The 26,132-nt window shown below is 51.6% G+C and overlaps 1 long non-coding RNA gene across 6 annotated transcripts in view; it reads right to left on the reverse strand.

Annotated features, from left to right (window-relative positions):
* LOC117868908 overlaps nucleotides 1-26,132 on the reverse strand; it is a 121,382-nt gene that overhangs the window by 91,514 nt on the left and 3,736 nt on the right. Inside the window, exon 1 of one of the 6 annotated variants that reach the window (XR_004643733.1) lies at nucleotides 15,773-16,019. The exons of 1 other annotated variant lie outside the window; for it this stretch is intronic. This is a non-coding gene — a long non-coding RNA (uncharacterized LOC117868908). Of the gene's footprint in view, nucleotides 1-13,773; nucleotides 14,577-14,603; nucleotides 14,694-15,454; nucleotides 15,735-15,772; nucleotides 16,020-26,132 lie in introns of those variants that run through there. 4 more of the 6 variants (XR_004643732.1, XR_004643735.1, XR_004643730.1 and 1 more) reach the window with 4 other exon arrangements.

The following is a 26,132-nucleotide window of genomic DNA, read 5'->3' on the forward strand; positions in this document are numbered from 1 at the left end:
GGGGGGGGGGGGGGGGGGGGGGGGCAGCCAGACAGGGCGGAGGTCAGGCACCCGGGCTCTGGTGATGTCAGCACCATTAGACATGCTTATTGCTACATGGCTGAGCAAGTGGAAGTCTGGAGGGTACCAGGGAGGGGCTCTGTGTGGTCTGTCTCCCCCCCCCGCCCCTCTTCCGAGCCCCCTTTCTGTCTCAGACACACCAGCTCCACCGCCGAGCCGCTGCGGGGTCACAAAGTGCCCCCAGCCCCCCCTCCCCCAGAGCATCCCGGGATCTCTCTGAGCATCGCTGCGCACCGACCCCGAGTGAGCCCAGGACAGAACCTGCACAAGGACTCGTGCAAACAGAGCCACGTCCCCGCGTCCGCTTTACCGGGATTGTAACGATTCGAAATTGGACTTTTGTGTCAGGCCCGGGGGGGGGGAACAACACCCCCCAGCCCCCAGCCCCAACACCCATTGGCTTCTCTGCCTGAGCCAGGACTGTGAGATTTTGGGACCTAAATCATTTATTAAAATTAAACCGATTGCAACAGCAACAATGGACACACATACAAACACACACACACACACACTCACTCACACTCATACACACACACACGAGCCTTGGGGCCATGGGATCCGGTTGCAGGGTGTTTCCCTCCCATTGTGCCGCTTTGCAAGGGGGAGTAATTGAGCTGCTCACAACTCTATTGAGAGGAGCGATCTGTTTATCCAGCCCCCCCAGCCCTCCCCCACATTTTACTCAGGGAAATAGCCCCCCCTCGCCCCCATCTCCCTGGCAATTCTACTCCAAGTCGAAATGGAAAAGGTCCCATTAGCCATTGGCACACGGGGCTGCCCCGTCTCAAAGGGCCCCCAATGGCTAAGAAATGTTTGGGGGCCAGATTCTGTTTTCTGTGCCCTGGGGTAACCCTGTGCAATTGCACTGGGGAGTGTGAGCTGGGGGCGGGTGCCCGGAGAGCAGAATTCAGCCTGCCATGGGGCGGTGTCTGACTGGGGGGGGGGGTTATCACAAGAGATCGATTCTCTCTTACTCTGACGGCAAGACAAGATACTTCTCTTGGGGGGGGGAATAGGAACCCCCCCCCAACCAAACAACTCAGCGATTTCTAATCCAAGGGCTGGGATCATTTTTCATGATAGGAAATCGCTTGACAATTATCATGCAGGGAATATGCACCCGCCTCACGTCTGGGCGTTTACAGTCGTTACAGGTTTCTGGGAGGTTGGAACTGTTTTTAGCTACCGATTGTAGTGAGGAAAGGGAGAGAGGGAAGTTCTGGGGAGGAGGGGGGGGGCGGGGTTTGAAGTTGCTGAAGGATGAAGATTGTCCGTCCAGTCATCTGGAGCACGGGGATCAATGTTAAGGTCGTCTCTTTGTTTGCTAAAACAGCAACTTAGTGATGCAAACACCAACAACCATCAGGGGAATGTGAGACCCCGGAAACAGGCCTAAATCTCTCTCTCTCTCTCTCACACACACACACACACACCGTTTACTGAGGCAACGACTCCTCCTAACACCGCTCCGGGATCGAGCCCCTTCGCTCCCACTTCGGCATATAACGGGACAGGGGGGTTCCGATGACCCTCCCCCCCCCAAAAGCGACCTCGTCTTTTAAAACAAACGCGGCCGCGGCTAAGGCATTTGCTCGCCGGGCTCTCGGGGAATGGATGCCCGGTTCCCAGACCCGGGCAGGGTCCCACTCTATTTTCTGCCCTTCTCATGCACATTTTTGTTCACATCCCCAAACGTCTCCGCACTGTGTCCCTGGCCACGCTGACCTGAACTCCGCCGCGCGGCGAAGGACGCCAGACCTGCTTCTTAGCAGCAAGACCGATGACTTTCAAGGGAGGCAGATTGAAACATTTTCGCTCTTTTTTTTGAAATGTTAAACCCCCGATCCCTGGATTTCCCTCCTCCCCGGACTGCAGATCCCCGCCTCACACGGATTCAAAACCAACCCCCCTGTGTCCATTATTCTCGATACCTTCAAGGGAGCATTTCCAAAGCAAACGACCCAACCCCTGCCCGCCGCCTCCTTCTCCAGCGCCTGCCTCCTTCCTTCTCTTTGCTCATTTCACCATCTTTAGCTCCCGAGATTTCCTTCGCTCTCTACCAAGCTCATTTGCATTGATCAAGAAGTTGCTTCTTCCACAAAGTTACAGGCCCCCGCTTTAGCCGGTAACATGCCCGGCGCATTTGACTTGCTAGACGCCAGATTTTTGCCCTCCCCGCGGTTGACAGAAATATCTTGTGCATGGTTAAGCCCCGCCATGTAGGTTATAAACACACGTGCAGCTTCTCCGGCAGGATCCGCCGGTAATTGACATCTGCAGAAAACTGGCAGCCGCGCTCGGCTAAAGAGACACTCGCCGAACAGGAGGGTTGGAAAGTTGATTCCAGCTGCTCCCGCAGATTATCCTCGCTGGAAGGTAACTCGGCCCCTTTGTTCCCAGCGCGGCGGGGAGTTCAGCGTCCTTCTGCTAAAAGTCACTTTATTCCGAGGGCGAGCGCGCGTGGGTTTTACTGATAACAAACCTGTATCGGTGAGAGCGAGTCCAGAGCCTGTCCGGGCGCTTCCCCTCCCCGGCCCGCACCTCCAAATGCCTCCCATGTCCTATCCATGTCTGCCACATTAGCCCCTTTCTTAACAAGCGTTACGGATTTGGGATTCTTCAGCAAACTGGGGTGGTTTTTTTGGGGGCGGAGGGAAGAGACACGATGCGGGTGGTGGTGGACTTTTAGCTCCGAATCTGTTCCCTATCATTGGCCGATAGCGATAAAGGTGTTTCTATTATTTCCAAAAGGAGGAGATAGAGAAGTGACATTCAACGGAATCATTCCCCAGGTCACCCACGAATCTGTCTATAATGTCCTTTTCGGTCCCAGTTCCCCCTCGCTCCTACTTCTGAGAAGAATCCGGGCAGGATCAGAAACGCGTTTGGTGAGAGCCAGGAGAAACCGGGCTGGGTTTTTTCCCCCCTGTGAAGTAACCAGGGGGGCTTTTTTAAATTGGTGTATTTGATGGACAGTTCTCCTGCAAGGGCAAAGAAACGCCTTGGGCCGAGCTGTGATCCACCCCCGGGGGATGCTGGATGTAGAACAGGGGCAGACCCGCCCTGGAGGGGCACATGGCAGGACAGATCCTGGGCATGGGGGCCTTGCGCCCCCAAAGGTAGGCGCAGACGGATCTGCACCCTCGCCCCCGCACGGCTCACCCGCAGGTAAGGGGGGCTCAGAACCAGCCCCTGCCCTCCCTTCGTTGGGACTGGAGCGGCTTCGGAGCCCGGCTTCGCAGCAGCTCCCCTGGGGCCCAGACATTCGCAGCCCGAGTTATCCCCCCCCCCCAGCCTCTTTCCGCCCCGGCCTCAGGAGATGAACCAGGCTCAGGGCTTCCGCCAGCAGCGAAGGGAACACCTCGGGGGGTGAGGGGGGGTTTGCAGGCGTGGGAAGGAAAATCCCCCTCCCCCCAATTCTAGCTAAAGGCGCCCTTGGGTCTCTCCAGTTTGAAAGTTGGGGTCCCAACACTGGCACGCGCAACACCGAAAGTTGGGGGGCCGGGGACGAGCCTGCAGCTGTCGGCTTGTTCGGAGTTTAATCTGCACTCCCTGGAAAAGCACCCTCCCACCTGCGGACCCCTCCCCACACACACACACACTTCGTCTTGGGCCCAGCGAGGCTCAGTCCTGCTTTTGAGACCTCCCCCGTATTAATTGGAAGGGGGGGGGCAAACAAACGGAATGGACCAGACAGCCCCCCCCCGCGCAACCTCCACGTGCAGCAGGACAAGAAGCGCCCAAACCCACTAGTCTGCGTTGGGTCAGCGCCCGAACCCACTAGGCTGCGTTGGGTCAGCGCCCACAGCAGCCAGCGCCGGCCTTAAATCCGCATCTCCAGTAAAACCAGCAACAGCCTCCAGCCCCTCCCATCCCCCATGTCCTGGCTTCTCTGCAGAGCTCGCAAGCAACGGGCCAGAGCCTGGGCTCGCGTGTACATGGGAGCAGGGACCAGGCGCTGGCCCACTGCAGGGCCGTTAGTGTCTCTGTCTCCTCCGTCACCTCCGTGCAGAGAGCAGCACAAGGCAGCGCACCCCCGGCGCCACCCAGCCAGGACGGAGCCTAGAGCTGCAAACCGAGCCCTGGGGAGCGCAGCCCAAGGTGACAACCCGGATACCAGGAGTCTGGGCCCCGGGCAAGGAACCGCCTGACGATGCGCCAGTCACATGCTGGAAGGGGCAGAGAGCCACACCCTGTCCTGGGTATTTCCACAGCAACTGGGACAAGCTAATTCCCCCAGAGAGTCTTAAAAACCAACAACAACAACAACCCACGAGGAAAGAAACTCCGGAAACCTCGGCACAAGGAGCCTTTCGGCTCCCAATTCTCCGCGGCTGGGTGCCGTGAATAGCAGGCCTGGACCTCCCCTCTGGGCCAATGACTTGTCTGAACTGGGCTGATGCGGCTGCCTCTGTTACCGGGCCCCAAGACGGGACCTTCTCAACAGCGCACGCAGGCAACTCCCCCTATGGAACAGAGGGTTAGATATACTGGATGGTATTATGTACGTGTATGTGTGTGTACACCTGTGTCACACACACACACACACACACACACATTGATATGCACTGATGGAAGACACAGCATCAGCAAAGCATGTGGCCATAAAGATCTTGTCGAAATCTTTATGCTCATGTGTGCACAGGTCAGAGACATTGGGTCTTACCTGCCTTCAGCACTGGAAGGCTCCCTTCGGCCCGCTGACGGGTATTATTCAAGCTCGTTTGATGTATTGTTCATAAAAAAAATTCAACGGGTCTGATAAAAAATCCACGTTCCTATTTTTAAAAGACATTTTCCTTTATCCTCGGTTCTTGTTACTCGAATATTCCAGTTTTAATTTAATCCACGTGGTTTAGGACCCTGCAGGAGCCTGAAAGCCTGCGACTGCTTCCTGAAAAGTAGCAAGTTGTCCACTTCAACCTCAGCTTTGCCAAACCTCCCAGGGGAGGACAGCTGTAACGAGTGTAACCAGCGAGGTCCCGGCTGGCTTTAAAAGCCAGTAATCCCAGGCTCTCCCGAAGAGCTGGTATTTCAGGCACATTCCTGATCAGAGGCAAACTTTTTTAAAAAAAATGAAACAGTCATAAGGGGAACAAATGCTCTCCCTGCCATCCCAGGGGGTGTGAGAGACCCACAAGCCCACCTCCAAGCCATTTGAACAAATCTGCCCACTTGGGCTTTGATCTTGTCTCTTTAAATAGAAAGCACCCTTCCTGTTGTGAGAGTGCCTTCTAGAGCAGGGTTTCTCTGCATTACCCCCCACCAAAGCCCCAACTTACAGGGGACTAAAGTCAATGTCCCCATCCCAACTAGCCATACAGAGAGGGAGGGTGGCTTTGCCCCCCTGAAACCTGTTCATGCCCACCATGGTGCAACCTCCCCCCCCGCACCCCAGCAGATGCTGCAATCCACATGGAAGCAGATTCTGAGAATTCATTCTTCCAAGGGGCTCAGACCCAGATTCAGCAAAGCACTTAAGCAGGTGCTAAACCTTAAGCATGTACATAAGAAGTTGAAGCTTTTCTTAAACATGATCTGACTCACTCCCTCTCGTCCTCACATTTCATCACCGTCCAGTTGCCTAGGGAGGAAACTGAGAGCAGCAAAGAGGCTACACCCAATGGGATCCTAGCAAGTCTCCAAACCCGCACCCAGTGTGGAATAATTGTCAAATAAAAACAAAAATGAGGGTGGGGATATTGCATGAAAGCAAATATGATCAACAAATGGACGGAAAGATTTTACTGTTTGTTCTTCCCTATTTGGCTATGGCACCAGGAGTGCCTTGAGAAAGCAAGGGCGCATGGAACTAACTCCTGTCATATCGGTGTAAATATAGTAGCACATAGAGAATTTGGACTTGGAGACCCCTGGTGCCAGGTGAGACACAACACCCAGGCACTGCCCCAAAGGGCTGCAATACAGAGAGACACGTCGAGGGCGGGGGGTGGGGAGGCAAAGGCCTAGAGAGGGGAAGTCACACAGCAGAGGTAGAGATAGAACCCACGTCCTGTCTCTGCCAGTCAGGTGCCCCAGCCACGGAGCTGGCAGGCGCTTAACAATAGGCTTAATGGCTCTGCGGGGGAAAGTGATTCCAAGTCTATTACAGCCCTGAATGGGCAGGGAGGGGAGCAGCGGCTGACCCAAAAGGCCTTGCCCAGCTCTCCAGTCTAGGGTGACACTCCTGCTGGCTGGAGAAGTGCTGCAGGCCTAGGCCCAGGAAGCACACTTTGCAGGGGGGGGTGGGGGGGGTTCTCCTGGGGGGGCGGAGGAAGGGAAATAATAGAAATCTCTTCTGGACACAGGGCTCGGAGGAAGGGGCTGGGTCCCCAGCTCTGGACTCCAGGCTCTTTATGTCTAGGCTAGACATGGCCTGGACTGTGACACAGCAGGCCAGATCCAGAGGCAACACTTCTTCCTCCTGCTGCGGAAAGGGTGCGGAGACAGCGGCAGCCTTTAGGCCCAACAGGAGATCACACTGCAGCTTTGAACCCCCAGGCCTTTGCTAGGATTTAAACGTCCCTTCAGCTTATCCATCCCTGGTGGCCTGCGTGTGAAATCAGCGAGTGGGTTCCAGGGCATCCCCTAGCAGTCCCCAGTCCCCCCTTGCCAGCAGGCTGACCAGGCAGGCCCAGGGCTGAAGGAGCCCTAAGACCTGAGCTGCCCTCTGTCTCCTTGAGGGTGTCAGAACCGGGCCACACAGGGATGGGCTTTGTTGGGGGAAGCCTGCTGTGTCAGTGTGCAGGCCATGTCTAGCCTAGACATAAAGAGCCTGGATTCCAGAGCTGGGGACCCAGCCCCTTCCGCCTGCACCACATTGAGGGAGAAAAAAATAAACACTTAAAAAAACCAAAATGAAACAATCATAAAATGATATTAAAGCAAGCAAAGAATCCTTCTCATGCAGACATCCACATGCAAAGGCTTGTGTGCAATCACCCATGTGTGCACACCATGCAATCACCCACGTGCGCACACCCATGCAATCACCCACGTGCGCACACCCATGCAATCACACAGCCTGTTGTGATAACTTATCCATCTCCCAGCCTCCTAAATTTTCCTCTGGCCTGACTGTATTGTTATTTTTGCCAACCCCCTCCATCTGCCATTGGACTGCCGGCATCAGCTGACACCGGCAGCTCTAAACCCTTCCCGGTGGAAATGCCTGATCTTTCCCCCTATTTCTAGAGAAGCCCTGGACGCGTTGTTTGTATCCGATTGAACTAAACCCAACACGTAGTCCATCAATTACCCCCCCCCCCCCCCCACAACTTCCTTACTCCGACAGACATTAATAAAGGCCTGGCGACATCCAACCAACCACCACAGCTCTATTTTACCGAGGCTGCTGGTCTATAATTAGGTGGGAAGTAGGAAGCGGCGCCCCCCCCCAGCCTCATTCATATGCACCCCATGTAGATGAGCCTGCTGGGGGCGATGCATGAACACGCTATTGATAAGCCAAACGGGCTCTTGTAGACGGACGTTTAATGCGCCAAAAGGCGTTACAGGGACCGGCTCGGTGCCTCGGCCGCTTGGAATGACTTCAGAGACTAGCAGGGCTTAGCAGGCCGCGATTCCGCAGGTTTGGGGGGTTTGTTTATTCAGATCTTATGGCTCTTTTCGGAGAGAGGTTTTCAGGGCCCGGGGAAGCCGTTCGTCTCCTTCCTTTCCTCTGAGCCCAGAATTAAAGCGGCTTGTCCGTGGAGACAGCACAGCGCCAACCCCGAAAAGCACCAGGCAGCCTGTTGGCTTCCCCGGCTTTTTCCCTAGCTGCGTTTGCTAAAGACTGAGGAGTGTTGTTCAGACAGGGCTGCAGCCCTTCCTAGGTCCCTATTTAGCCAACAGCAGAACTATCGCATAGCTGATTAACACGGTCCGGTTAATGACTTGGCGAGGACATTAATCCTGTCACCCGAGGGCGATTGAGTCATTCGGAATCACACGGCGGTTTCATTTTGCGTTTCCTAATTCGAACCAGGTTCGAGGAATCCACTTGACTTCTCTCCAAAGTGCATTCCCACTACGATGGCCCCTCAACGGCCTGTATAATCTTTCGGTGCCGAGGCCTCTCCTATATTGTTGGCGCTGTCTGTTCTAAGGGTGGGACAATGGCAAATTGTAGGGGGATGAGCAACTCTCCCCGAGTAGGAGACCCAGCCGGATTTCTTAGAACCAAGACTTTGGGGGTACATACGAAAATCTGGGGTTCGTGGTGTGCCCCCCTTTTACCGTTGCAGACAATCGGCGGAGTTCTTTCTTTAACTCTTTCCCACGTGGAACTCACAGTTTAAAAATAAATCCTAACGAGCAACGTCATTAAACCTCCCAGAAGTTAAATCAACCCCCAGATTTATGTATTCATTAAAAAAAAAACCACACACAGAACAAGGCACAAACAACAATCTGAAGACCTGGGAGGTTCCTGGCCGCCTCGTCTGGCTGCAGAATGTTCCAATTCGGTGTCCCATCCTCTCTGCGCCCATCCCACGCGCCTGGGGACTGGGCACTGGGGGAGTGCTGTCTATGGTGCTGAAATGCAGGCCTCTGTCTGCACAGTTCCTTACTGCCTGACAACTACAGCAAGGCGGGTTTGAATTTGGCATGGACAAAGAAGACTACACCTGACACGTCGGTTGGCCCATAGACAGGCCTTTGTTGCAAACTATTCCCCGCAAAATCCCGCACTCCAGGAAGGTACCTACTGCAGTCCCAAAGCTCCTGAGATTGCAATGTAAGAAAGTGAACGCGGCATGTTCGTTTTTAGTTGATACCTTCCTATTTCCAAAGTGGCAAGCAGAGGTTTCTGCTTTTGTTTTTTTGAAGTGAGGGGATATTTCTTTTTTCCTGCATATCGTACAGTGCTTATCAATTCATTCATGATTATTGTCAGATTTATTTTTAAAAGACAAACAGAACTGAATGGAGAGACTGTTGTTGCCCAGGTAACTGTTTGTTTAGTTAGCTTATTATCCCTCCCTCCCCCCCCCATGCATTTGTAGAATTTAAATATTCCTGAGTAGATCATTATATGTCTCAGAGACACGTGGGTGTCTTGTGTATACGCACACATTAGGCGTGTTCCGTTACATTGACATTCAACAAAATGCTCCAAAATGACAATTTTTGAAAATGTGAAATATTATCTGAGTGTGTGTGTGTGTGTGTGTGATATGTATCATCTCTCATCGTCTCCGTCATTTCTTTTGTTAGGTGTTATATTTTTAATTGTATATGCCAACTATCCTCCACAAGGCTACATGTTACGCACATATTAATACAATTTGTGTATAATATGGACTATTTAGAATAGTTCACACTATGTGTCATATTTTGACTCTGTTTGGTGTGACTATATATAATTTGCAAACAGAATATACAACATTATACATAGTGTATGTTTATATATGGGTGTGTGATATTACATGCACACACGTGTATTTAAACAGCCCACAGAAATAGTCTAAATCGCCACACAAAATTTCTATAATTCCCCTTTTTCAAATATTTCAAACTATTTCCATAGGAATGGCATTACCACGCCTTGGCCCTGAGCCTGCTGTCCTTACTCAGAAAAAACTCCCATTAACTTCACTTGCAGTTTTGCCTCGGCCAAGGCCCATTCTGCATTATATTTTGTTTGATACAAGTGTCTTCAGCCTGACCTGACAACCGTGTTCGCGCGGGTTAGAATGTGGGGCGCAGGGGGAGTTTTTAGCTCAGACACTGGACTGTCCGATTCTAAACAGAAAACAATTCTATCAAATGTGTTTGAACCTATTGTGGATAAGAAATTAGATCAATCTTCTTCCCACAGGCCCCGAGAAGCTCCCAATCGAGACGTTCACTCATAGAATAAGTCAGAAAAATCTCATTCATAATGTACATTTTCTTAACTATACCCATGCCAGGGACTGAAATGCTACAGACGCACTATGACTGTACCCTCTAGAACATGGATGTGTGTTACACACACGCTAACATTGATACAGAAGTATGTGTACACGCTAATTTATACACTCGCTTCGGGGGATATGTGCGTGTAGGTATTTTTATAACAATATTTTGGTGTGCTCGTTAAACACACGTATAACAGACACACAAAATATTGTTATAAAAGCGTACACGTATTTTATAACACCATTGCTGAGGCGTTTGTTATAGGAGTGTCTAATTGTTCACCAACAATATTGTTCTAAAATATGTACAAGCACTTTTATCACAATATTTCCATGTGTTTATTATATCTGTGTATATAACATTAATGATGGAATATGTGTAAGAGACACATCTAGTATCTAGTCTTACATATCCACGTAGAACACAAAGATTGTGATAAAAGTGGATACATGTACAAAACGACACACACACGTTAATAAAAACGTGTGTCAGATCTGCATATTGAAGTGTTTCATGTATGATTTATTGCAAACACCTTTCTAGGTATATTTTCCAGGACTCGGCTTAAGCACATAAATACACAAAATATTACGGGGAAGCCTTAATGAGCAGAGGGAGTTTTAATATATTTGTTTCCAAATCAGCACAACTGCTTCCACCCTGCAATCTTCTTTCTTGTCAATCCTTATTGTAAAGCAGAGGGTTAAAATACCACTTTCTATATTGTCGGGCCTTTTTTTTTTTTTTTTTTTTTTTTTAGAAAGACAAAAATATATAACTAATGGTTCTTCTCATTCCCATCTTTCTCTCTCTCTTTTTTTCTACACACACACACACACGGACGGGCTGGACAGCTCTTAAACCAGCTAAAATCTGCTTGGCATTTACCGTCGAATTCCAAATGAAAAAAGGCCCCATTCAAAAGGTTTTTTTTTTCTCCTTTTTACCCCCCCCCCCTTTTAAATCGCAATGCACCGATTTTTGCAGCCTACCTGCAAAGCGAAGGGGCTCCCGCTTAGACTCCTAGATATAAACAAACCCGCGCAAAAGCTGCCTCCACCGCACGGACCCATCGTGCCAGAGTTTCACGCGGTAAAATAAAATAGGCATCTCGCTCCCTGTATCCCCTCCCCACGCACACGCTTGCCTAGATCTGAATTGATTTAACAGGGAGAGAGAAAAAGGGGAGACCTCCAGGAAAAAAAACCAGAGTGATTACTTTTAAATACCTTTGTTTCACAGAGACACCCGCCGCACACACGTGGCATCCTGCCTCTTTTACCGTTAGTTACCTTCCAGGTCTATCTCGCACACGGCCCCAAAACATTCCCCAGAAAAGCTTAAGGGACTGGGGACGCATTGGGAATTCCTTGAGAGACCTGATCCCCGCTTAAACCAGGCCCGGCCCGCCAAAGGAGCCACGTGTGGGGAGCGCTAAAAACTTCTCAACAATGAGGAAGGGTGGGGGTGGGGGGTACATTAAAAACAAATCCCAGCCCTTTATTTTGCACTGATGGAACCGCTTGATGGGCTGCTCTGATCATGTATTACCTGTGGGCTGCTGCAGGAAGTCCCCACTTGTACAGCCCCGATCAGATTTCCCTTCGGCACGACATGTCCACACGTGACTGGAGACCGGGAAACCCTTGGGGGGGGAACCCCCAAATTGTTCCCCCTTAAATCCTTTCGCCAGGACTTTAAACATCCTAAACACGGGGAGAGCTCTCCACGGCTTGTCCCTGCATTCCACCCAGAGCCCCAGCTTGTCTTTAGCTCTGTCTCCACACAGATCTTCAGAAACAACACCGGCTGTATTGCAATATTTGCTCTTACCCACCGTGAAGGGCCAGGATGGGAAGGACCACGGAAAGATTGAAAAAAACCCAAACCCAAACCTGTCCGCGTCAGGTTCCCGATGGAGCTGTCACACAGCCAGTCATGTCCTCTCTACCCCCTTGGCTCACTCATTTTACTTTGAAGTAAGCTTTTAGGCAGTTTTAAAAATTATTAACAATGAAGCAAACGTATACCCAGACAAGCACAAGCTTCAAGCCAAGAGGTGACCTTTCCTATTTGACACTTACCTGCATAATTTCTCCTGCATCCATATCTATTTCATTGAAATGGGCAGGTTGGTGTGTGTGTGTATATATATACACACTTCATAAGATCGATCGATAGATAGATAAAATGCACCTTCTTATGAAGCAAAATACCTTCACTCCAGCAGCCATATTGGACTCTGGTGTAAACACAGCACACACACAAAAAGTAATCTATCCAATCAGCTAATAAATGAGAGCCAAAATCAACCGAATAAAAGGGCGAGCCATGACTTTTTATAAAAAACGGGTCTGCAGTTTAGTCTAATGGATATTTAGAAAAGTGTAACAGCCTGGTGTGTTTAAATTAAATAGCGAAAAAAGGCATTTCTGTAACCACATTCTAGAGGGCTGCCTACGGGTATTTTGAATCCGTTCACTGCTGTCGTTTAAAAACCCCAAAACCTTTAAATCATTTTCAATTGCTGCAATAATGGTCACACTTTGGGCAGGGGTCTCCCCCTCCCACACAGAAATCTCTACAGTGGGCAGTTGTGCACGTGTTACTAGCGATCGGCATAAGACACACAGCCCTCCAGTCTGATTGCACCTGAGAGGAGACACGCCATTTCAAAATTACCTCTGGATCATATCTGCAAATGTAACGAAGAGGTTTCTTTTTCTGAGCTGACCTAAAAGGAGAGAGAGAGATGGGAGGTGGGGGGTTGCTATAATACCAAAGATGCAAATGCTCCAACTTGGACTCACTTTCACAGAAAGATGTGAACTAAAAGCATTTGTTTTTGTTTTTTAAATACTGGGGTATTTTTTAACAAAAAGAAAACCAAAAACCAAACCAACCAACCAAACAAAAAAACAGCCATTAGCTCTGGGGTAACTCACGGTGGTTATAGGAGCAGAATAGCGACTGTCAATAGAAGTAAATGTGCCATTTACCAAACGTATTCTGTGTGTGATCAAAATACTACTAGCTGTAACAAACTCAAGAGCCCCCTTTGGCTGGATGAAAGATTCCTTCTTAATTACACCAGGAAAGCCAGGGAACCTGGTTCAGAACAAACACAGCAGCAGAATATTAACTCACCAAATCAGGTCAGTTTCACGGGGCTAGCTAGAATCTCATTCCGTGCAGCCAAGGAGTTTCCTGATCCGAAATCGCACCCCTTTCCAGAGGGTAAAGCCGGGGAAATGACATTTTAAAAAGCAGGAATAAAACCAGCCATGTATAGAAATTGCCCCAGCATCACAGCCAGGTGAAATGACAATCGTGGAAAAATAACGAAATAAAGCAGGAATATGCTAGGGCCTGCAAGCCAGTGGGGAGGCAGGTGGGGATAAAGCCACGCGTAGCGGTATTTCTTTTCCCTGTTATACGACACATCCCTCTATAACACTCCTAGACAGACAGACTGCAAACTACTGATGGGCAATTTTCTCCTCCGTCTCCCTGCAGAATTCCAGGGTTAATCGTGAGCGAATGGATTCGGGGCGGCACACGGGATCCACTGGAAATAACACAGACCCAGACTGAACATTGCTTTCCTGGTCAGTCTCACCAACACCTAGCGGATCTCACAGCAGATCTCTCCTCGGAGATACTTCTGCTAAGCTACAGGCAGGTTTACATAACACGTCCTATCAGCTCATTTGAAGCTAAAATGTGCTACCTTTCCAGAGAGATTTTAGCATTTTTCTCTTTATTATCATTGCTGATTACCATTTGCATTTTTTAAATATCACTCACCGCGAATGGCTCTGTGCCGGTCAACTTATTCAGAAACAGCGTATAATAAAAACCAAGGTTAAAAAGGTTTTTAGTCAGAGCCTAAGCCAATATGTCCCCAAAATGCAAAGTCAGACTGGAAATATAGCTCTTGCCATAAACTAGATATCTAGCAGGAAGGGGGGGGGGGTTGGTTCCCTCCCCGACCCCAGCTGATCAGCAAAAGGTGCTTTAGCAACAAAGACTAGGAGGGTATTTGATGTTCACATTTTGGCCTCTTCTGTGCAGAAATATTCTCCCGGTGCCTGCATGCTTTGCAAAAGATTGGCTTCCCTCAAAAGCCGTAGATCTCCTGCTCCAGCAAGTGCATTCAGATAGCTGTCTCTCACACGCGGGGCAGACAGTCCAACTGGTCCTAAAAGATTCGGGGCACTTCATACTTCAGACTATCAGTAATAAACAAACCACAAACCCAAACAAACAAATAAAAAATCAAACGTGTAGCGGGATATTCCCCTCTGCTTCAGGACAGCTATTTTTCTGATCGGTAAATACTGCTGAGAAAATCAAACCCTTAGACATCTAGGAGATGTGCAGCAGGAGAGTGCTTCTGGGCGAAGATGACCCGGGATCCTCGAGTCTGGCCCCCTGGGGTGTCTAAAACAACACAAAGCTTCTCCCTCTCGCTATTAAAAAAAGTTTCTTGGGCTAGGAGTGTTCACAAGAAAGGCGCAGAGGACAGCAGGCATTTCAATGAGAATTAGAACGGACTGAAGGATGCGCGCAAAGACACACACACACAAAATACACCCGCAGCCCAATCCAGCCCATCCCAAATCCAGTTTACTAACCTCATCCCCATCAGCCTCTGAATTCCGAAATGCGACCTCCAAAGCCCCTCTCTCCACACACACTTACACTTCGCTGCCCCCCCCCCCCCAGCATGTAGAATTAAATCTCTCTCCCCACCCTCCCTACTGTAACCACACTACGATGGGGGTTCGTTCCCTGGGAACTCATCAGGGTTATAAAAACTGGGTCGCTTTTGTAAGTTTGCCAGAGTTCCCGTCTCTCCCCTTTTGTGTCTCCTTCGCAGAGAAAGGCCCTGATTAATTAATTTCACACTGTAGCCCCAGAGAAAATTTTCCCACAAACAAGTGACCGGGAAGACGTGTAGCCCCAAAGAAAAGAAGTCAACATCAAGTTCAACAGCATGCGAGAAGGTTATTATCATAACAATAAAGTCTGAGAGAACAGAAGTCTTCTCAACAAGAGGGACTGGCGTCATGGCCGTCCCCTATTCACACCGCCAGCCACATTTTCCCAGGCGCCTTAACAATCACACAACTGTTTGTCTTACACATGCCAACGTTTGGGCATGGAGTTTGCCTTATGATAACAAGAAATAATGAAGGCTTTGGGGAAGGGCGGGTCATTAAAAAACAAAAAACGAAAGAGGGGGAAGGAGAGAGAAAAGTACCAGCCCTTGAAAGAAAAGAAGAAGAAGAAGAAGAAGACGACAGAGCATTTTAAGAAAAATACAAATAACCCCCCAGCCATCAACTCCTCCCCCCACACCCGTGTAGAAGCCTCCAGAGACGAGGTGGCGTTTAAGAGACAGTTAAACTACCCCTGGGGTCAGGAGCCCTGAAATACAAAAGGCAAGGGCGGGGGGGAATAAAAGTGAAACATTGTTACTTACTTGTTGATTCAAAATGCTAATAAATGCCAGAGAGGGGGAGGGGAGGGAGCCCCCTCCTCCCCCCAAATTGCAATTTCTCTGAAAAGGTTTCCAAAGACAACACTCTGGGAAAAGCCCATCTCCGGCGGGGCAGGAGAACCCGCGGCAGGTTCTAAGGTCCGGGCCCGGCCAGAGCCATTCGGCTCCAAGGGCTGTCTGTTACTTTTGCTCGGATGAGCGGAGCCATGGGGGGTGGGGAAGGGGGAAGCGATGGGGGGGAGGGGAGACACTTTCCTAAACTTTGCGGCCATGTCCCCACGCCCCGTCCCCCCAACACACATTTTCTCACAGCTCCAGCGAGAGGCGAGGAGGGAGCGTCTCTGCCCAGACTCCGCTGTTGTCGGTCCCCCAGAGCAGCCCGAGCTGTGGCGAACGTGTCCAGCACTCCAAGTAGCAGACCCAGCGGTCATTGTCCACAATGAATTGGGCTCCATTGTTCCGAGCTCGGCCTGATCTGCAGGCAGGATTTGTGTTCACGCCTTTGGTGTCCGCCCCCGCCCCCCCTCACCTCAACACTGAGTTCGATGGGGGGGGGGGAAATCACATGGGAAGCCCCAGTTTAATCCGAAACCCCCCCACCAGTGCAGGCAGAGACGCTGCCGCGAGCACCAGCCTCGCAGGGTCCCTGTAATTTAGAAGACAACTTGCTAAGCGGAGATGAACAGCTCTGAAAGGTGCCTGGGCTGGGCTGGGGCTCGGGTTGTTCTTCCGGCCCGTTTATTCCAAGTTCAAAACTTGTGGCTGGTGGTGCTCAATGAGGAAGGGGTCTCTGGGAGCGGAGTGCTCGCTTCCCCCGCCTCCCCCTCCAGGAGTGTCTGTAACTTTCAGGCTGCCCGCAAAGGCAGGAGGTCCAGCAATTCTCACGGTGCATCAGTCAGCGAGTGAATTGATGAGCAGGAGAAGAGGAGAGAGAAAAAACAACCCAGAAAGACAAGAGGAAAGGGGAGTGTGTGTGTGGGGGTATTTACCTCCTACACGCCCCACATCTGCATCCTCAATGATTTAGGTACCACACACATCAACTACCGTCAAAGCTATGAAAGCTTCAGCCGAGAGAAAGGGAGAGAGGGAAAAACCAGCCTCCCAGGGTGTAGGTTAGAGAAAGGAAGCTCAAAACGATGCCTGCGAAGGAAGCAAGAAAAACCAAATAAATCCACCCGGGGAAGGACAAATCCAGCAGCAGCTCTCGCCTCAGGAGAGGGCTGCAAAGAGGCATTGGAAGCGGAGTCTTGCTGGTCACGTTGTCTTTACGTGGGGTTAAATAGATACGTCTGCTTGCCACCCCCCCGCCCCAATACCTCTGGCAGGGAAATGGGGACCTTTGGAGGAGTCTTGCAGAGGCCTAGTTTGACCCGGGGGAGGCAAGTGAGTGCTCCGCGCACAGGCACCGTTAGAGGAATGTTACCAAACATCCATTTTGTCCATTTTGGAAATGGAGATGGGAGGCAAAGGGAGGAGAGAAAATGCCCCCCTCCCCCTTTCTCCATATTTTACTACGTAAAGCATGACGTCGTGACGTGGCGGAGCAGGATAGGTTAGCTGCATTCCTATTTTAATGATTTTTTTGCAGGGGGGGGGTTGGGTCAAGGCGAGGCTGCATGTCTGAGCTTCTAGAGGAAAAATTCAAAATAGTGGAGACTTCAAATACTAGTACGTGATCAATCGGTCACCCCCGATGGTCAATTTAAAACCAACCAACCAATAAATAACCCCCCCCCCCCAGACGGGGTCTAAGCCGGCTGTCTTGGAAGAATGTCCCAGCCTTGATTAGTCTCCGCTCCGATCGATAGGCGCTGATCAGGTTCCCAGGGCAGCTTTAAGACAAGGCTCTGAAATCAAACCCGCTCGAGGAACAGTTCGGCCGGCTGGGGGGGAACCTGCCCTTCAGCCCGCCGGGGGGTGGAGCTGTTCGAAGACAGGTCTGAGCTCAGGTGCTGCGCCTTTCAGTCTCTTCTTGCCGTGCCAAGAAGTCCCTGGTTATGGGACCGGGGGTCCTGGGAAATCAGGTGCAGGCGCTTTTCAGAGGGACAATGGTGTGTCCCGTGGATCGACTTCTGAGCCCGCGGAGAACAGTCACCTTCGCCCCTGGAAATTCAGCGGTGGGATGTTTTCCTTTGACGGTTGCTAGTTCATATTTCTAAGCTCCAAGGAGACAGAAAATAAACCACTTGGAGAAGGGAGCGCTCCCTCCGCTCATTTCCTTGTGTTTTTGTGGGGTGTGGATGCCTCTAGCTACAGCCTAGATAAGATTTGCTAAACAATCTCCATGCCCTCTCCTGCTGTTATACACTGCCCCTTTTCTTTTAACAGCCCCCACCCTCCAAAAAAAACAGCAATTTTTGAACCGATGGCGATTTTTTGGTTACCGGATTGAAGTTTAGAACCTGACTTCGGGGTGTTCACATCACAGCTGGCAGACTGGATCCGGGACCACTGGCAAAAGTTTGCTAGAGGTGGAACAGCTCCTCGTGCCTACAAATCTCGCCGTGAACTTGGCGAGCCAGGGTGAAACTAACACGCCCCCCCCATCCCCATAACGGAGCATTGTCTCTCCTTGCTACTAAAATGAACTCTAGGGCAACCAGATTAAACGACGCTTTAAAAACACGCTTCGTCTGTTTGTTTTAATCTGCGCATCAAACCTTTTCTTTCCCAAATCGGTCCTATCAGGTTTTAAGCACTTTCCATCCAAGGCATCTCTCAGGCATCTACAGAAGTGTGCGTAGGAATTGTACATCCACATTTCAAATAGCCGGTTCTTCCCCAAAGCCCCGGGCAGCGGGGGCAGCTCACCGGCCAGCGTTAACAAAGGGAAACAGGTTGCAAGCGATGTTAAAATAGGAACCTCTTTGCAAACGTTACTGTCTGTAAACACGCCGGGGACGAGATTCCAAAGCAGCTCCTCACATCGGAGAGATCCCCACGTTCCCCAGCCTTCGCACGGGGGGCGGGGGGCTCATGGCAAAGGCAGGGAAAGTTTCAGATGGAAAAGTGGATATCCCACGTTCGAGCTGTGCCGAGTCCTGGCTGCAGGCTGATGGCCCCGGCCTGGGATAAGGTGCCCGCTGGAAGTAGAGGCTGGTGCACGGCACACGGTGCCTGGCTGGGGAGCGGTGTTTAAGGCATCTGCGGATATGCACCGACTTCTGGGCAGCTTGGCGTCCGCATGTGCCTGGCGGAGTAACTTCTCACGCGCTAACCGGAACGAGCACGAGAATTGGGGGCCCGTTTGGAAAGGGTCGAGTTCGAAACTGGGGCAGCGCAGTGAGAAAATGTTAAAAACCACCGGGCTGCCGTGCGCAGGGAGAGGGGCTTGATTTGCACAGTGGAGTTCAGAGGAAGGAAACACGGGGCGTCTCTTCTGTAGGCAGCAAAAACACCCAGAGCCCCCTGCAGTATTTACTGGGGCAGACTCCATCACTCGCAGGAGGTTTTCTTTGCTCCAAATCAGCTAAAATGTTGGGACACCCGCGTGTCTGGGCTGGGGGGGGGAGGCTCCCCTGCTCTCAGGTTGCGTTATTATTGAAAGGTTGGTTTGTAACCTGGCGCTGTTTTCCACACACCCAGCAGTGCCCAAGTCTCCAGAGGCCGGTGTAAGGGGGAGAAGTGCCTTGTACAGGGAGAGAGACCAGACCCCAGCTGATGTGGAAGAGCCCGTAGCAATGGTGCGGGATCGCCGTGCGAGCCAGAAATGCGGGTTTTCCTTGGGATTGCTGTCAGACTCACCGCTGGGACAAACAACTGGGTGGGTGGGTTTCATTCGGCGCTCTGGAGGCGGGTGGGTTTCTATTTGATTTTTATTTTAGATCAGCACGATGCTAGGCAATTCGCGGAGAAAATAAAGGGCAGATTTTTGGAGATGAATGGAAAGAAAATGGCCAGATAGATGCGACACCCCGCTCAGTCCCCGTTTGTTCGGATTTCCCACCCCTCTCGAGATTTGCAGGGCCTGTAGGAGAGCGGAGATAGGAAAGTCAAATCCAAGTGTAACTCTAGAGAAGATAAATGTCCATCTTTAGTTCTGACATACACAGACCTTCCTCTTTGGCTGGATCCGGCTTTGAAGGTAGCTAGACATTAAACGCCTTGGGGAAGCCGGTTCAGATGTGAACTTGGAGAGATTTCGGATGGAGCCCGAGTCGGTTTTGCCTGTTCTGGGTTTTGTGGCTACGCTAGGGATGCCGGAGCCAGGCGCTGTCATGCGTGTGGCATAGAGATCCCACGCACAGAGATCCCACGCATTCTGCTACATACAATAACATAGCAGCACAAGGACACGGCCTTTCTCGTTAAACACCAATGAGACCATGTTAAGAAAAACGATATTTCTCAAAAGCAGACAGTAGGTGCAGCTCCAAAAAACAGCCCCCATCCCGTGTAGCTCGATATTGCTAAAAATTAAATGTGCATCTATCAACTAACCCTTCCACCGCCCCACCCCCACCAGGTATCCCGGGTTAAAAGGTTGCCAGGCCAGGTGGGCTCTGCACGGCCGATAGATTAGTAGCTGCTCGCAGTAATTTCTCCTCGTCAGAAATTAGCCACAACGCAACTTGGAACGTTCTGGTGCCTTTTCGCTGTTTAGGACCAAAATAGCTTTTAGGGTTTTTTTTGGGGGGGGGGCTGTCCCACAAAACCCAAGGAGGTTGCTCGCTCTGCCCTTCGGATGTTTGACCAGCCTAGACAAAGAGCAGGTGAGCTGAAGGTTCCCTGCATGTCTTGTCTTTCCCCCAACACGAAATGCAAACGGAGCCCTTCACCCGGTACTTATCCCGCTCACCGTTTACACGGGAGAGTTTCTTAAGGGTTAATTAGCGTAGTTAAAAATCCACTGAATTTACCTCACAGTCCGAGGAGAAAAGCATCAGGCGTTAGGGAAAAAATAAACCACATAGACAAAACCCAGCCCAAGCTGTAAAATCCACGGCGAATTCTTACAGGGGTTGGAGGCATTGAAAAGAAAAGAGATCCTAGTCTGCTAAGGGGGGCGGGGTGCCAGGCGCAGGTATGGGGGGGGGTTCCCAGATGTTTTTAACGTTTGCAAAAGAAAGATGCATAGATTGGGAATTCATCTGCCTTCAAATGTTACACTCCAACCCCGCTCCCCTCATCCAGACACACACAATTCCTGCTGTTCTTTCGGGTATAGGCGAACGAACAAAGTATTTGAGTGAAGGAGAGATTTTTCTTTTGGAAAGGAAATGGCGTGGTCTGTGTTTGAATTCACTCTGGTTTATGTTCTCCACACGTTGTTGTGCTGTATTGTGTGCCTTATACATCCACTCGCGTTAGAATACACCCGTGCTATGGATTTTACAGACACACACGCGTGTACCTATTTAGTGACTTGTACCTATGGGTACACACACATACAAAGATACACACACCGTCCAGTACATGTACACACGGATGTTTGTGTTGGCAGTTCTATCGGTAAGTGTGCACCACACACAAGCCAGGCATTGTAACACACCCGACACCCGCGTTTCAGCAAGTTCGGAGCGCGCGTCTCAGCAGATCTGTCTCCTGCCCAAGGCAGCCGAACCTCTAACTCGGGGGGGGGGGGTCTGGTCCAATTGCTCTTGAATAATTTCCCCAAACGTTGGGCTCATTTCTGTGGGGCACAGACCCCCTGCCCGGGGGCTGAGTTTTGATTCGGAGTGTGCAGCCCGGTGACGCCGGGAGAGGGTGACCCGGAGCCGGGTTCCGCGGAGAAAGCCCCCTGGGGAACGCAGCGCGGAGTTCCCAGAGTGGAAATCCCACCCAGGCCAAGAGCTACCCACTGAAGTCCTGCCCCCGCACGTCGTTCCCCAAAAGACTCCTCTGGTCCCACCGGTGCAGGCGGAAGTTTTTGCTCCCCGGAGGAGTTCTGCTGGTGCGGGGGTTGGCTAACGAATATTGGTCCAGGCTGTGAGCCAAGTGGACTTTCGGGGCTACTCAAGACCCGCAGCCACATTGCAGCTTAAACAACGGGCTTGGTCCGAAGGGTTTGTCCTTGAGACAGGCGCTAGGGCCCCGCGAGGCTTCCTGCTCCCTGACCCACAGTCTGAACAAGGGGGAATTAATACAAGAGAAGAGAAAGGAAAAGCCACTCCGGATTCAGTCGGGAACAGGTCCGCAGCCCTTCCTGGTGCTATCATGTCCGCCCCGACCTTTTCAACCAATGCATCCAAAAGTAAACCGGGTCTATTCTAAAGCGCTGTGCAAAACAGCGACCCTGGTAGGCGGGGTAGATAATCCCCCCTCCCCTGCGACAGTAAGAACAAGGTTAAAGCTGTGAAAACCAAACCAACCCAACAAGACTGATTTCTACAGCCCCTGAGGTTTGGTCATGTGGGACTGGGCAGAGGTAGACTCACCCCCCCGTGGGGGCTGTAGTTAAAACATGTTCCCCTGACCCATAGTTAGCAGAATGCTCTGAGTATATGTTGAAAGGCAAAGCGAGTAAAATCGTCCCCCAGCCCAAGGGTTGCCTTTAAAAAGGGGTAAACTCCCCCTGGTCTGTGCTTCATTCTGAAGGCGAATCTGCTAGCCTCGCTCCCTTCACCCCTCCATCCGAGGCTGAGTGGTCACATCCTTCCCTGAAACAAAGCTGAGGGCTGGTATTTTATGCTCTAACATTATTATGCATAGTTAATATTCATGCACAGAGCAGCCACCTCTCTCTCCCCCACACACACACGGCTCGGCGCGTTAGAACTCAGCCTGGACTCTGCACTCCACTTCGGAGAAGGGGTTTTACAAAGAGAAGCATTTGACTTCGTGCTCAAAGCCTCTCTTGCCGTGGCTTCCAATATTGCATTTTCCGAGTTTACATGCAGAGGAGAAAAGCAATATTATAGACATTTTGAAAAGAAGTCATTAATATAATTAACTCAGGATGCACCCAATGCCAGGCATGGCGAGGTAGGTTTGGTAGCTGACAAGAAGCAGCGAACGGCCCCTTTCACCGTTGATTTTGAAAGCATGGCACTTTCTAAAAACACAAGACAAGATAACACCCCCACACACACACACACACACACCTGATCTTACTCTTGTGCAGAGCTATCTCCGGAGGTGAAATCCCTTTCTGCAGCCAAAATAGATTTAGCACCGGGAGCTACTCACTGCTCTGCGGAGCTGTGGGGGAGATTTGGCGCCCGGGACTCTCTACCTGCACCGACTCTCTGGCTAGTCTTTGGCAGGGGGGAGGAATTCATCAGGCGAGCAAAACCTTTCTGATCTTTTTAAGGACAAGCTCCAGCGTGAGGTCTGGGCTTCTTGTAAACACGGATAGTGCAGGGATCGGGACCAAGGAGAATAGATCCCTTTTGCAAAGCTTCTTTTCTGGCTTGTTGCCTCCCACCTAGGCCTGGCCAGGGGAAGGTGGGTGCTCTAGTGAGCCATTGATCTGTGCTCCCTTCCCAAATAAAAGCCACTTCCCTACCGCTTCGGCTCTGCCTTCGAACCACCAACGGGCTCTCCTCCCCTCGCCCTCATCCCCGATCCAGTATTAAGGATTTTAAATATTGATGAATTAGGCAGGAGACAGGCAAAGTGGCTTCTGACATCTGTCTTTCAGAGCGACTGAAACCAACAAGCGTCTCCCTGACACGAAATCCCTTCTTTCCCTCCACTTAAAGAGGATGGGGGGGCGGGCGAGGACATTTGTCATCCCCCCACCTCTTTAAAACCCACCTCTTCCATTGAATTCCCTCCTAGGATGAGGGGCGGGGGCGTGTGGAAATGGCTTGTGTATTTTGACTCCCTGATAATGTTTTGATCAAAAATTCATTACAAAGAAATCTCCATTGCAGCTAGTTATGAATATTTTAGTGCTTTTGCAAAACAACAAAGAGAGGAGGGAAAGGGGGGGTGTCGAGGCATAAATCTGAATAAAGAGGAGAGTGTGTGTGTGTGAGAGAGAGAGAGAGAGAGAGAGAGAGAGAGAGAGAGAGAGAGAGAGACCAGCATACCGGCTGCATTGACAACGGAGGGGGTTCCCAATGTCCAGCAAAGGTACAGGTGGAAAAGACCCTGCCGAGCACTGGGACAGCAGCCGGAGGGTCTGCCAGTACCTGCGCGGGCCCTGCCTTCCGCTCCGCCCGGGCTGTAGTGACCTCCGGGTACTGACAGGCGTTGGGGGCGGGGGGTGGAGAGGAGACGGAATCCCCTTCGCCCCATCACGACACTGCCGGCTGGACTGTGGTATTTTGTATTGGGGGTTGGCTTCCTGGAGCCGCTCCCCTGCTTGGGATTCTGCTCATTCTGGGGTGGAACAAACCAACACCAGGTGGAATCCTGACCCCCGCAGAGCTCAACGGGGGGTGGCCAGTGACTTCCGTGGGGCCCGGATTTCACTCCGGGGGTAGGGTGTCACAGAGAGCAGCCAGCCGGCAGCCTTCACGCTGATACACCAATTGAATAGACACCCTCCCCCCTAAGCGTCCCCAGCTCTGGGGGAACAAGGCTCCTGACGCACCAGGCCAAAGGCTCAGTTGACGCCCAGTGGGGCGCAGAATGCACAGGCGCTGGAACTCGGGGTGCCGGGGGGCTGACGCACCCGTGGCTTGAAGGAGATCCCATCATACCCAGGGGTTACAGTTTGGTTCAATAGCTCCCAGCCCCCCCCTCCACTGCACAGTGTTCCAGCCCCCCTGCAAAGGTGGCCCTGTTCCCAGCTCCCCACCCACAGTGAGCACAGCTAAAGGCCTTGAGGAATCAGCCAGGGGCTGTTCTCTTTTAATGTGGGGACCCCCCCCCCAGCTGGGATCGCTACAGCCATGGGAAGGAATCGGGCTGGTGAGGGGGAAGGGGTTAGGGCCTGGGCCATACGCGGCACGAGGGGTGTGTGTGTGTGTGTGTGTGTGTCACACACACACCTCCGGCGTGTCCTTTTCTTGTAGAAAGCAACTGGCCGTGAGGCCTGGCGTGGGGAGTGACCCCCTGCTTCAGGGGTGGCTTGGGTGGGTGGCCCACACTAGGAGTCTGTTCTGCCCCCTCCCCCCGGCTCTGATCCCCAGTGCACACCCCCAGGCCAGGTGTGAAGCCCAGATCTCCCCCCGCGCTCTGAGTCAGGGTAGGACGGTGCTTTCACAAGCCCAGGCCCTGGAGCTAATGCAGGGTTACAGAGCGGGGCAATTAACAAGCTGCTTGGAGCAGGAGACTGGGGGGGGGGACGACGACTTGGCTCTCGCGGGCCAGCTCCGTTTCCTATTCCATTGAAGAACTGGAGAGTTTGGAGCCAGGTCCCCTCGGTCCGCACGTGCCCCTGGTGTATCCCTGTGCCTCGCGCATCTGTATTTGAAACCGGCAGCCCTCGCCGCTAACCCCCCGGCCCGTAATCCACGGGGCTGCCGCCGCAATCAGCTCCCCTTCCCTCTGGTTCTGCGGACATGACACCGGACCGGTCTGGGGCCAGACTCTCCCTGCTGCCCCGGGCTCAAGCGAAACACTTGGAAAGTTGGGGCGAGCCCACGTCACAGCTGGCAGAATCATGAGACAAATGTTCTCCCCTCCCGTCCCCTCAAACTATTGAAACCTCCTCTCGGACGGTCATTATCCAGCTTGAAGACTTGAGATCGGAGGAGCGGACGGGGTGGAAAGGACAGATCAGGGTATTTCACTCAGGGAAATAGCATCAGTTGATACCTCCCGCCCCTACTCCTCGAAATGTCCATTTTTAATCGCTTTCCTCCTCCGGAATTTGCAGGTGCTGTATGCCTGAAATTAACCAGTTTTCGGAAGATCCCCTTCTATAGCGGAAGTTCCTTGACGCCCCAAATCTGCGTGAGCAGAAATGCGTCCTAAAGGAAACCAGATCGAAATCCTTCCCAGCTGGTATCTGCTGCTCTTGGCGGGAGATAATGCCTCGTGTCTGCTCCCTATTCCAGGCCACCCATCAGCTCCCTACAGCCAAACCAGGGCTCGGTTCCACTGTCACCTTTTATCCGAACCGATTCCTACCCCGAACAGCAAATCAAAAAGGGACCAGATTTCCTGCGAGAAACAATCGCAAATCGTCCCTCCCTGAAGCTGACCACAGAGCTACACCCACAAACTTGCAGAAAAACCAGAACTAACGAAACCCACAAAATCTCTAGCCTGTTGTCATCGAAACAATGGCTCGGTTCTCTCGGGAGTGATACAAGTTAACGTCGGGACTTGGAAATAAACCTATTTAGTCATTAAAAAGGGGCCCTGTCATTATTTCTAGTTTGATGCACTTTAGGCGAAATCTTGGGAGAAAGGATTATTTCCGGTAACACATTCGGGGGAGCAGGGGGGACACGGCAGAGATCGGAGCTGGGGGGGGGGGGGGGTCTGCGAGACTTTAGAGCTTAAATACACTCAGCTGCTGCTCACCAAAAAATCATCCTAACGTCTGCGACAAACCCAATTTCATGTCGGAGTCTGGGATTTGACTTCCTTCCTTGCCTAGCACAAAGGGGCACCAGAATGAGTGTTACCCAGCCCAGGGCGCTTCCCTCCCCTTAGCCAGTCCCGCCTCGGGAGCCCCCTCCCCGGTCTCTGCATTCACCAGGGCGCCTCTACACATCCGCTGTCCCTTAGTCTGTAGGAGTCTCTTGAACTCTGACATCTCGGCAGGTCCCTTCTAGCGGCCTCGAACCGTGGGAGCGAGGGACGGAGCCGTTGG

This window comes from Trachemys scripta, chromosome 22 (assembly GCF_013100865.1).
Source record: "Trachemys scripta elegans isolate TJP31775 chromosome 22, CAS_Tse_1.0, whole genome shotgun sequence".
In the NCBI taxonomy this organism is placed as follows: domain Eukaryota; kingdom Metazoa; phylum Chordata; order Testudines; family Emydidae; genus Trachemys; species Trachemys scripta.